Below are 12575 nucleotides of genomic sequence, written 5' to 3'. Positions count from 1 at the left end.
CTTGGGGGCTACTATAAATGATGCTGTTATGAACACCTGTGTAAAAGTTTTTGTTTGAGTACATATTTTCAGCTCTCTTGTGTATACACTTAGGTATGGAGTTTCTGGATTATACTCATGTAACATAATACTGTATGTTTAACTTTTTGAGAAACTGCCAGACTATTTTCCACAAAGGCTGTACCATTTTACATTCCCACTATAATAGTAATGTATGAGAGCTCCAGTTTCTCCACACTCTTGCCAATACTTGTTATAGTCTGTTTTATCATTACTATCAGCTATGGTCTGAATGTTTATGTCCCCCCAAAATTCATGTGTTGAAATCCTAACCTCCAAGGTGATGTTATTAGAAGGTAGGGCCTTTGGGCGATGATTAGGTCATGGAACCAGAGCCCTCATGAATAGGATGAGTACCCTTATAAAAGAGGTCCAAGAGAAACCCCTTGGCCCTTTAGCCATGTGGGTTACAGTGAAAAGATAGTCATCTAGGAACCAGGGAGCACTCTCTCTCACCAGACACCGAATCTGCTGGTACCTTGATCTTGGACTTCCCAGCCTCCAGGACTGTAAGAAATAAATTTCTGTTGTTTATAAGCCACACAATTCACGGTATTTTGTTACAGGTGCCCGAACAAAGACCCTACCATCATTATTATTACCATCCTCGCGGGTAGTGCCATCTCACTGTGGTTTTGATTTGCATTTCCCTAATGACTGAAGATGTTGAGCATCTTTTCATGCATTTGTTGCCCATCTGTATGAGCGTACTTCAAAAAGTTGGTGGGAAATAAAAATAAAAGATATTAAGAACCTTTCCATAAGCTTTTTGAAGTCCCTCATATATCTCCTTTAGAGAAATGTCTATTCAGATCCTTTGCCCATTTTTTTTCCTTTTTCTCTTTTTTTCCTTTTTTTTTTTTTTTTTCCTCTTAAATTGTCCTCTTGAACCTTTAAGAGCCAGCCCTATTCTTAGGACGGCCCTCCTAAACTGAGAGGGAGATTGTTTTGCATCCTGCCAGACTTCCCAGTTATAACTGAGTACAGGGGAGGAGAAAAAGCATAGGCCAAGATGAGACTTTGCCTATTTTAAAACAGGGTTATCTTTTTGTTCTTGATTTGCAAGAGTTCTTTACATATTCTGGATACAAGACCCTTTTTAGAGACATGATTTACACATATTTTTTCCCATTCTGTAGGTTGGCTTTTTACTTTCTTGATAGAGCCCTTGAAGTACAAAAATTTTTAATTTGGATGAAGTCCAATTAATCTTGTTTTTCTTTTGTTGCTTATGCTTTAAGTATCATATCTAAGAAACCATTGTCTAATCCAAGGTCACAAAAACTTACAGCTACGTTTTTTAAATTTTGCTCTGAGATTTAAATATCTATAATCCAGAATACAAGGCCTTTTTAGGTCCTTGCTGCCTGAGCACAGTGCCCACTTCTTAATTGTCTTCTCAGTCCCTCTACCTGGTAGTTCCCAGGAACCCTGGAGCCAGCCCAGGGCCTTTGCACATGCTGTGACCACCATCAGGAATCCCTACCCAATCATCACTCTCCATTCACACCTCCTTGCCCTTCCTTTAACTCAGTTAAATCTCATTTCCTCAGAAAGGCCTTCCTGACCTCCCTGACAAGTCAGGGCACTTCCTTCTTTGGGAGCTCATGCTACAGAAAATTTATGTACATCTCTGTATTTACCATACTTGTAATTTTCCAGTTATTTGTGTGACTATTTCATTAATGTTGTCTCCCCCTTTGGACTGAGTGTTCTGTGAAGAGAGGAATGACCTCTTTCTTCGCCCACCATAATATCTTCAGGGCCAAACACTGCACCTTGCACATAGGGGGTACTTAATCAAACATTTGTTGGTTGAATGAATTAATAAATATAGTTTAAGGGAGTAAAACAAAGGGTCATGTGCACGGGTCTTTTGGGGAGAGAGGAAGGAACACAATGAGAGAAATCAGGGAATGTTTCCTGGAAAAGGTGACACCTGAGTTGAATCTTAAGCAGCAGGCTTCAAATCAGTACACAAATGTTGGGATAGGAACACATTCTGTGGGGTTCATGAGCATGGATACTTTTCAGACCCACCACTTCTATCAGTGCTCTTTCCCAAATTGACCCAGTTTAACAGGCTGAGAAAGGGCCTTTGATCTCCATAACCTCTCCTCTTGCATATTCACCGCACTCTACTGTACAAAAGAAAGATCTACCTCTCACTATCCAGAATCTTATCTGGGTATAAAAACTTAAGAAGTAGATTAAAGAAAGTAGAGAGGGCAGAGCAAAGCAAAGAGTTTCAACATGAAATACTGAAGGGAATGAGGCCTTATTTCATCCACTTCCCAGTACGGTCCATATTAGAAGAAAATAGTGAAATGTTCATCATGGGCATGAACACTAGCAAGTTTGTTTGAATTAAAATTAAAGTCACACCGGGCCGGCCCGTGGCTCACTCGGGAGAGTGTGGTGATGAGAACACCAAGGCCCCAGGTTCGGATCCCATAAACGGATGGCCGGTTCGCTCACTGGCTGAGCGTGGTGCTCACAACACCAAGTCAATGGTTAAGATCCCCTTACCGGTCATCTTTAAAAAAAAAAAAAAAAATTAAGGTCACACCATATACACAAATCAACTAAAAATGGATCATAGGTCAAAATGAAAGACCCAAAAGTATAAAACTCTTAGAAGAAAACATAAGAATAAACATCCAAAACCTTGGGTTAGGGAATGATTTCTTAGATAGGGCACCAAAAGTACAAGCACTGAAAAACTAACAAGGTGGACTTCAACATTTTAACATTTTGTGTTTCAAAAGACATCATTAAGAAAATAACTGTATATAGTGTCAGCCCCATGGCTCGCTCGGGAGAGTGCAGCGCTGGTAGCACCGAGGCTCCAGGTTCGGATCCTATATAGGGGTGGCTGGTGCGCTCACTGGCTGAGCGTGGTGCAGTCAACACCCTGCCAAGGGTTGCGATCCCCTTACCGGTAAGGAAAAAAAAAAAAAAAAAGAAAGAAAAAGAAAATAACTGTATACATAAAAAAAGAACTGTAAATCAAAAATCTGATAAAGGACTTGTATCCAGTGCAAATATGGTAAATATAAATAACTCATACAATTCAACAACAGACAAATAACTCAATTTAAAAATGGGCAAAGAATTTGAGTAGACATTTGTTCAAAGAAGATGTACACGTGGCACAAAGTGCATGAAAATGTGCTCAGCATCATTAGGAAAATTCAAATCAAAACCACCATGAGATGTCACTTCACACATAAAAGATAGCTACTAAGGAATGAAATTTTGACAATGCTACAACATGGATGAACCTTGAAGACAATATGCTAAGTGAAATAAGCCACTCACAAAAGGACAAATACTGTACGATTCCAGTTATATGAGATATCCAAAGTAGTCAAAATCATGGAAACAGAAAGTAGAATGGTGGTTGCCAAGGGCTGACAGTAAGGGAAATGGGGTGTTGTTTAACGGGTAATGAGTTTCAGTTTTGCAAGATGAAGTTCTGGAGATGTTTCACAACAATATTAATATTCTTAACACTAATGAGCTATACACTTAAAAATGATTAAAATGGCAAATTTTATGTTATGTGTATTTTACTGCAATAACAACAATCCACAAAGAAAAAAACCCACAACAAGATAACACTTCACACCTACTAAGATGGCTATAATAAAAAAGACAAGTGTTGGTGAGGATGTGGAGGAAGTGGAATCCTCATATATTGCTAGTGAAATGTTGTCACTTTAGAAAGCAGTTTGGCAGGTTCTTAAAAAGTTAAACATAAATCTATCATATCACAAAGCAATTCCACGCCTGTATACCCAAGAGAATGAAACATATGTCCATACAAAGATTTTTATGTGAATGTTCATAGCAACATTATTCATAATAGCCCAAAAATGGAAGCAATCCAAATGCCCATCAACTTGTGAATGGATAAAAAAAGAAAAATGTGGTATATCCATACAATGAAATATTATTCAGCAATAAAAAGGAATTAAGTACAGATACATGCTTCAAAATGGATGAACTTGAAGAACATGATGCTAAAGCAAAAGCCAGTCACAAAAGGCAAAGCATTATATGATTAAGATTCCACTTACATAAAATAGCCAGAAAAGGCAAATTCACAGAAACAGAAAACAGATCATTAGTTGCCTCATGAGGTAGGGAGTGACTGAAAATGGGCACAGGGCATCTTTTTGGTGTGATGAAAACACCGTATTCTAAAATTGATGGTGGTAATGGTAAATGTAAATTTACCAAAAATCATTAAATTTAAAATGAGTGAATTTTATGATACACAAATTATACCTCAGTAGAGCTTTTTTGAAAAAATGAAGTCAGACTTCTGGGTTAGACAGTGAGGCCCAAGTTGGCCAGTTATATGCTTTGCCAGACAGTTTCCGTTAAGCCAAATAAGCTAAATCTGCAACTCCTAGACTTTGCTCAAAATATAGTTAAAACACAAATGCAAGAAATACAGGGGGCCGGCCCGTGGCTCACTCGGGAGAGTGTGGTGCTGATAACACCAAGGCCACAGGTTCGGATCCTATATAGGGATGGCCGGTTCACTCACTGGGTGAGCATGGTGCTGACAACACCAAGTCAAGGGTTAAGATCCCCTTACTGGTCATCTTTTAAAAAAAACAAATGCAAGAAATACAGGATAGGATGGTAATGATATCTTTTGCAGCTCTTTAGAAGTATAATGAAAAATATTTCACCTGTCAACTTACAAGTGTACAAGGGGGAAATCTGTTTTTCCACCAAGAGCTCAGGAACAGGGTCAGCACAGCAGTTAGCAAAATGTCATAGGAACTGGCAAAATGAGACCTCCTTGTAGAATCTAGTGGCCACGCACCGAGAGCAAATGCTGGGGATTCCAGTGTATTTTCAGCACTAACTGAGGGGCCATTAGAAAGCCAACACTGAATTTCAGGTTGCCTCGTTTCCACTCTCATTCCTCCATTATGGGAAAGAAGGAGGTATTTACCTTGCAAAAACAGTCTTGGCTTCCGCCGCTCCTGGGACTGGGACAAAGCTGAAATACAAAGATAACAAAAAAAATCGCGGGAATAAAAAAGTTTGGGGATCTCAAGAACCAAGTCCTTCAAGGGTAATATATTAGTCCCCCCTTATCCACGGGGAATATGGTCCAGTGGATGCCTGAAACCACAGATAGAATCGAACCCTATATATACGGTACTCTGTTTCTTCCGTCTGATAACCAAGATGGCTACTAAGTGGCTAATGAGCAGGTACCTTATACAGCGTGGATACCTGGACAAACAGATGATTCATGTCCCAGTCTGGATAGAGCACGGCAACACAAAATTTCATCATGCTATTAAGAACAGCATGCAATATAAAACTTATGAATTGTTTATTTCCAGAATTTTCCGGATAATATTTCGACCACGGTTGACCTCAGGTAGCCGAAACGGTGCAAAGCAAAACCTTGGATAAGGAGGACTACTGTATTGACCTTGACCGAGCTCCTAAACAAGACCCAACCCTGCTGCACTTGTTGAAATGCCTCCTTCAGACCAAAGGCAGAGCCAACCCAGTGCGGAGAACACAAGCCTCAGACTACTCCAGTCAGACACCGTGCTAGGTGCTGAGATACGAAGTGGGCAAAGATATCTTTCCTCCATCCTGCCTTCCTAGGGAAGAAGTATTAATCAAACATTAAACAGTCGAATACTAATTAAATAATCACAGAAGCAAATTACAACCATGGTAACAGGGAAGCAGAGGCATATGGACAATGCTGTAACGGAAGGTTCTCTCTGCCGTACACCTTGATCCATATTAACTCATTAAACCAGCAGAAGATCCTACAAGGTACATTCGGTTATTATCCCCATTTTAGGGATGAGAAAATAGCGGCACAGAGAGGTAAAGTAACTTGCCCAGGATCACACAGTTCGTCAGTGGTCCATCCAGATTCACATTTAGGACTTCAAGAGCCTGGTGTAAGGGTCAAATTCGCCGTTTCAATAAACACTGGGGGAAAGAATGAATGGAGACAGCCGCAGAAAGCCGGCAAGCAGGTTTCTCCCATGGAGGTAAACTGCCAAGGAAAGGATGATCCAGATGGCACCAACCTGCACGTGAGGACACGCCAAGGCGGAAAAGCAAGGGTACAGGCCTAGAGGCTGTAGAGGAGGCAGGAGGGTCCCTGAGCGGCTGTGGAGCTTCCCGAGTTATGAGCCAATAAGTCCTGCCCACCCTCCCCTTTCTCAGCTGGGTAAACTGAGGCTGCAAGAAGCCGGAAATCTGAGGCCCCGTTTGGGCCTCCCCACGCTCCCTATCTGTGAGGTGGTCAGGGGCACAGGGACTGCAGTGGGGCCAGAACAGGCCCACCTGCCCTTGGCAAGGACACTTACCTTGCCGGCCACGGGCAGCGCCCCCACAGCTCGCTGGGGTAGCCTAGCGTGGCCTTTCCCGCCACTCGGTCTACTCCCACCTCGCCCTGCGCGCTGAGGCCCCGCCCCTAGCAGGCCCCGCCCACCACGCCCTCAGGGCCGCACAGACATGCTGCAGAGACGCTCCACAGCGCCCCTGCCCGTGAGGGGGAGCAGGACCACGCACAGCCTTTGCTCACCATTTTTATTTTTTTGTTTTTTTAGAATTGAGAGGTAATTGATAGTACGTATCTGTGGGGTACAGCATTGAATATCAATACCTGTGTGCAATATGGCTCACCTTTCTTTTTCCTTTTCCTTTCCTTTTCTCAGTCACTCCATCCCTTTCCTCCCTCCCTCTCCTTTTCTTTGTTTTTCATTTCTTCAGTCAGATCATCTTTCTTTCATTCATTCAACATTCAATATTTTTGTGCCAGAAACTGTTCAAAACGTTAGGGGTAGGACAGAGAAGACAAATGTCTGTGCCCATCAGCTTACATTGTAGTAGAGGGAGATGACAATAACCCAATGACCCACCACCCACAGTGGTAATACACTTTACATCACTTAGTACCCGCAAAGACACATACACATATGCGTATAAAACCGAAACTCAAGTTTCACAAAACAATGCTTATCCGGTAGACTGTCAGCTCTGCAAAAGACAGCCAGAAAACCTGCCATCAAGCAAAGCAAACCTTACTCAACTTTCTTTCTTTTTTTTAATTTTTATTTTGTCGATATACATTGTGGCTGATTATTGCTCCCCATCACCAAAACCTCCCTCCCTTCTCCCTCCCCCCCTCGCCCCCAACACTGTCCTTTCTGTTTGCTTGTCGTATCAACTTCAAATAATTGTGGTTGTTATATCTTCTTCCCCCCCCCCCCCCGGTTTTGTGTGTGTGTGTGTGTGTGTGTGTGTGTATGTGTGTGTGTGTGTGTGTGAATTTATATATTAATTTTTAGCTCCCACCAATAAGTGAGAACATGTGGTATTTCTCTTTCTGTGCCTGACTTGTTTCACTTAATATAATTCTCTCAAGGTCCATCCATGTTGTTGCAAATGGCAGTATTTCATTCGTTTTTATAGCTGAGTAGTATTCCATTGTGTAGATGTACCACATTTTCCATATCCACTCATCCGATGATGGACATTTGGGCTGGTTCCAACTCTTGGCTATTGTAAAGAGTGCTGCGATAAACATTGGGGAACAGGTATACCTGCGACTTGATGATTTCCATTCCTCTGGGTATATTCCCAACAGTGGGATAGCTGGGTTGTATGGTAGATCTATCTGCAATTGTTTGAGGAACCTCCATAACATTTTCCATAGAGGCTGCACCATTTTGCAGTCCCACCAACAATGTATGAGAGTTCCCTTATCTCCGCAGCCTCCTCATAGTCTGGATTTTAGCCATCCTAACTGGGGTTAGATGGTATCTCAATGTGGTTTTGATTTGCATTTCCCGGATGCTGAGTGATGTTGAGCATTTTTTCATATGTCTGTTGGCCATTTGTATATCTTCCTTAGAGAAATGCCTACTTAGCTCTTTTGCCCATTTTTTAATTGGGTTGCTTGTTTTTTTCTTGTAAAGTTGTTTGAGTTCCTTATATATTCTGGATATTAATCCTTTGTCAGATGCATATTTTGCAAATATTTTCTCCCACTCTGTTGGTTGTCTTTTAACTCTGTTAATTGTTTCTTTTGCTGTGCAGAAGCTTTTTACTTTGATATAATCCCATTTGTTTATTTTTCCTTCGGTTGCCCGTGCTTTTGGGGTCGTATTCATGAAGTCTGTGCCCAGTCCTATTTCCTGAAGTGTTTCTCCTATGTTTTCTTTAAGAAGTTTTATTGTTTCAGGGTGTATATTTAAATCCTTAATCCATTTTGAGTTGATTTTAGTATATGGTGAGAGGTATGGATTTAGTTTCATTCTCCTGCATATGGATATCCAGTTATCCCAGCACCATTTGCTGAAGAGGCAGTCCCTTCCCCAGTGAATAGGCTTGGTGCCTTAGTCAAAGATCAGCTGGCAGTAAGTGTGTGGGTTGATTTCTGGATTCTCTATTCTATTCCATTGGTCAGTGTGTCTGTTTTTATGCCAGTACCATACTGTTTTGGTTATTATAGCTTTGTAGTATAGCTTAAAGTCAGGTAGTGTTATGCCTCCAGCTTTATTTTTTTTTGCTCAGCATTGCTTTGGCTATGCGTGGTCTTTTATTGTTCCATATAAATGTCTGAATAGATTTTTCCATTTCTGAGAAAAATGTCTTTGGAATTTTGATGGGGATTGCATTGAATTTGTATATCACTTTGGGTAGTATGGACATTTTCGCTATGTTGATTCTTCCAATCCAAGAGCATGGGATATCTTTCCATCTTCTTGTATCCTCTCTAATTTCTCTCAGCAGTGGTTTGTAGTTCGCGTTATAGAGATTTTTCACCTCCTTGGTTAACTCAATTCCTAAGTATTTTAATTTTTTGGTGGCTATTGTAAATGGGCAGGCTTTCTTGATTTCTCTTTCTGCATGTTCACTATTGGAGAAAAGAAATGCTACTGATTTTTGTGCGTTGATTTTGTATCCTGCTACTGTGCTGAAATCATTTATCAATTCCAACAGTTTTTTTGTAGAGGTTTTAGGCTGTTCGATATATAGGATCATGTCATCTGCAAACAGGGACAGTTTGACTTCATCTTTTCCAATCTGGATGCCCTTTATTTCCTTCTCTTCTCTGATTGCTCTGGCTAGTACTTCCAACACTATGTTGAATAGGAGTGGTGAGAGTGGGCATTCTTGTCTAGTTCCTGTTCTTAAAGGAAAAGCTTTCAGCTTTTCCCCATTCAGGATGATATTGGCAGTGGGTTTGGCATATATGGCTTTAATTATGTTGAGATACTTTCCCTCTATACCTAACTTATAGAGGGTCTTTGTCATGAATGGGTGCTGAACTTTATCAAATGCTTTTTCAGCATCTATAGAGATAATCATATGGTCCTTGTGTTTCAGTTTATTAATATGGTGTATCACATTTATTGATTTATGTATGTTGAACCAACCTTGCATCCCTGGAATGAATCCCACTTGATCATGGTGAATAATTTTACGTATGTGTTGCTGTATTCTGTTTGCTAGTATTTTAGTGAGGATTTTTGCATCTATATTCATCAAGGATATCGGCCTGTAGTTTTCTTTTTTGGTTATATCTTTACCTGGTTTTGGTATCAGGATGATGTTTGCTTCATAGAATGAGTTTGGGAGATTTGCGTCCGTTTCAATCTTTTGGAATAGTTTGTAAAGAATCGGTGTCAATTCCTCTTTGAATGTTTGGTAAAATTCTGCTGTGAATCCATCTGGTCCTGGGCTTTTCTTTGTTGGGAGCCTTCTGATAACAGCTTCAATCTCCTTTATTGTTATTGGTCTGTTCAAATTTTCTACGTCTTCATGGTTCAGTTTTGGGAGCTTGTGTGTGTCCAGAAATTTATCCATTTCCTCCAGATTTTCAAATTTGTTGGCGTATAGTTGTTTATAGTAGTCTCGAATGATTCCTTGTATTTCAGATGAATCAGTTGTAATATCGCCTTTTTCATTTCTAATTTTTGTTATTTGAGTCTTCTCTCTTCTTTTTTTTGTTAGCCATGCTAATGGTTTGTCAATTTTATTTATCTTTTCAAAAAACCAACTTTTTGATTCATTGATCTTTTGAATTGTTTTTTGGGTTTCAATTTCATTCAGTTCTGCTCTGATCTTAATGATTTCTTTCCGTCTGCTAACTTTAGGTTTCGATTGTTCTTGTTTTTCTAGTTCTTTAAGGTGAAGTGTTAGGTTGTTCACTTGCCATCTTTCCAGTCTTCTGAAGTGAGCGTTTAATGCAATAAATTTCCCCCTTAATACTGCTTTTGCAGTATCCCACAGGTTTTGGTATGATGTATCATTGTTTTCATTAGTTTCAATAAATTTTTTGATTTCCTGCTTGATTTCTTCTTGGACCCATATGTCATTAAGTAGAATGCTGTTTAATTTCCATGTGTTTGTATAGTTTCCAGAGTTTCGCTTGTTATTAATTTCTAGTTTTAATCCATTGTGGTCTGAGAAGATACATGGGATAATTCCATTTTTTTTTAATTTATTGAGACTTGATTTGTGACCTAATATGTGATCTATCCTGGAGAATGATCCATGTGCTGATGAGAAGAATGAATATTCTGAGGTTGTTGGATGGAATTTTCTGTAGATATCTGCCTATTCCAATTGGTCTAGAGTATTATTTAGATCTTGTGTTTCTCTACTGATTCTTTGCCTAGATGATCTATCTAATATTGACAGTGGGGTGTTCAGGTCCCCTGCTATTATGGTATTAGTGTCTATTTCCTTCTTTAGGTCTAATAGAGTTTGTTTTATAAATCTGGCTGCTCCAACATTGGGTGCGTACATATTTATGATTGTTATGTCTTCTTGATGGATCAGTCCTTTTATCATTAAGTAGTGTCCCTCATTGTCTCTTTTTATGGTTTTTAGTTTAAAGTCTATTTTGTCAGATATAAGAATAGCTACTCCAGCTCGTTTTTCTTTTCTGTTTGCATGGTAAATCTTTTTCCATCCTTTCACTCTTAGTCTGTGTGAATCTTTATAGGTGAGGTGGGTCTCTTGTAGGCAGCAAATAGTTGGGTCCTGCTTTTTGATCCAGTCAGCCAGTCTGTGTCTTTTAATTGGGGAATTTAAGCCTTTTACATTAAGAGTTGTTATTGAAAGGTGTTGATTTATTCCTAGCATTTTATTGGTTGTTTGGTTGTCTTAGGTGTCTTTTGTTCCTTGCTTTCTGATTTACTGTTTGGTTTCTGTGTTTGTTGGTTCCTTAGGTTGTAGATAGTGTTTTTTAGCTTGTTTTCTCTTCATGAATGCCATTTTTATTATACTAGCGGGTTTAGATTTTTCTTCGGTTTTTATGGCAGTGGTGGTTATTTTTCAGGAACCAAACCCAGTACTCCCTTGAGGATTTCTTGTAAGGGTGGTCGTGTGGTAGTGAACTCCCGCAGTTTTTGTTTGTCTGAGAAATATACTATTTGCCCCTCATTTCGGAAGGATAGCCTTGCAGGGTAGAGTATTCTTGGCTGGCAATCTTTGTCTTTTAGTATTTTGAAAATATCATCCCATTCCTTTCTAGTTTTTAGGGTTTGTGATGAAAAGTCTGATGTTAACCTGATTGTGGCTCCCTTATAGGTAATTTGACGCTTCTCTCTTGCAGCTTTTAAGATTCTCTCTTTGTCTCTGAGTTTTGCCAATTTGACTATGACATGTCTTGGAGAAGGTCTTTTTGGGTTGAATACATTTGGAGATCGTTGAGCTTCCTGGATCTGAAGATCTGTGATTTTTCCTATACCTGGGAAGTTTTCTGCCACTATTTTGTTGTATATGTTTTCAATGGAATCTCCATTTTCCTCCCCTTCTGGAATACCCATTACTCGGATATTTGAGCACTTAAGGTTGTCTGATATCTCTCTCAGATTTTCTTCAATGTCCTTGATTCTTTTTTCTTTCTTTTTGTCTGCTTGTGTTATTTCAAACAGCCCATCTTCAAGTTCAGAGGTTCTCTCTTCAACTTCGACAAGCCTGCTGGTTAAACTCTCCGTTGTGTTTTTTATTTCGTTGAATAACTTCTTCAGTTCAGCAAGTTCTGCTACATTTTTTTTCAGGACATTGATTTCCTTGTACATTTCCTCTTTCAGATCCTGTATACTTTTCCTCATTTCATCATGTTATCTAGCTGAGTTTTCTTGTATCTCATTCAGTTTCCTTAGAATTATCACTCGAAATTCCTTGTCAGTCATTTCAAGGGCTTCTTGTTCTATAGGATCTAGAATATGAGATTTATTAACTTTTGGTGGTGTACTTTCTTGATTTTTTGTATTTCTGGTATCTTTTTTTTTTGGTGTTTATTCATTGTGGCAGGGGGTTTCACAGTCCACCGGTTTGAGACTAATGACTAACTAGGATGTTGCTGTGGTTGCCAATTTCGTATGGCTGCCTCTGTGACTGCTCAGTTGGCCTCTAGTGCCTTGTGTGTGTGGTTGCCTCGGGTCTTGGGCTTCTCCGGGGAGCCACCTTTCTGGTCAGCTTGGACTCTG

At 39.8% G+C, this 12575-nt stretch overlaps 1 non-coding gene across 1 annotated transcript; it reads right to left on the bottom strand.

The window, feature by feature from the left end:
• Positions 1-936: 936 nt before the first annotated feature.
• Positions 937-1076, bottom strand: LOC134389856 (small Cajal body-specific RNA 11). The gene has a single exon (XR_010024813.1). It is a non-coding gene; the product is annotated as a small Cajal body-specific RNA 11 (non-coding RNA).
• Between the last annotated feature and the right edge of the window lie 11499 nt (positions 1077-12575).

Source organism: Cynocephalus volans, chromosome 10, assembly GCF_027409185.1.
Source record: "Cynocephalus volans isolate mCynVol1 chromosome 10, mCynVol1.pri, whole genome shotgun sequence".
Taxonomy (NCBI): domain Eukaryota; kingdom Metazoa; phylum Chordata; class Mammalia; order Dermoptera; family Cynocephalidae; genus Cynocephalus; species Cynocephalus volans.
The sequence above is the reverse complement of the archived record's forward strand: the minus strand, read 5'-3'. Positions and strand labels throughout refer to the sequence as shown.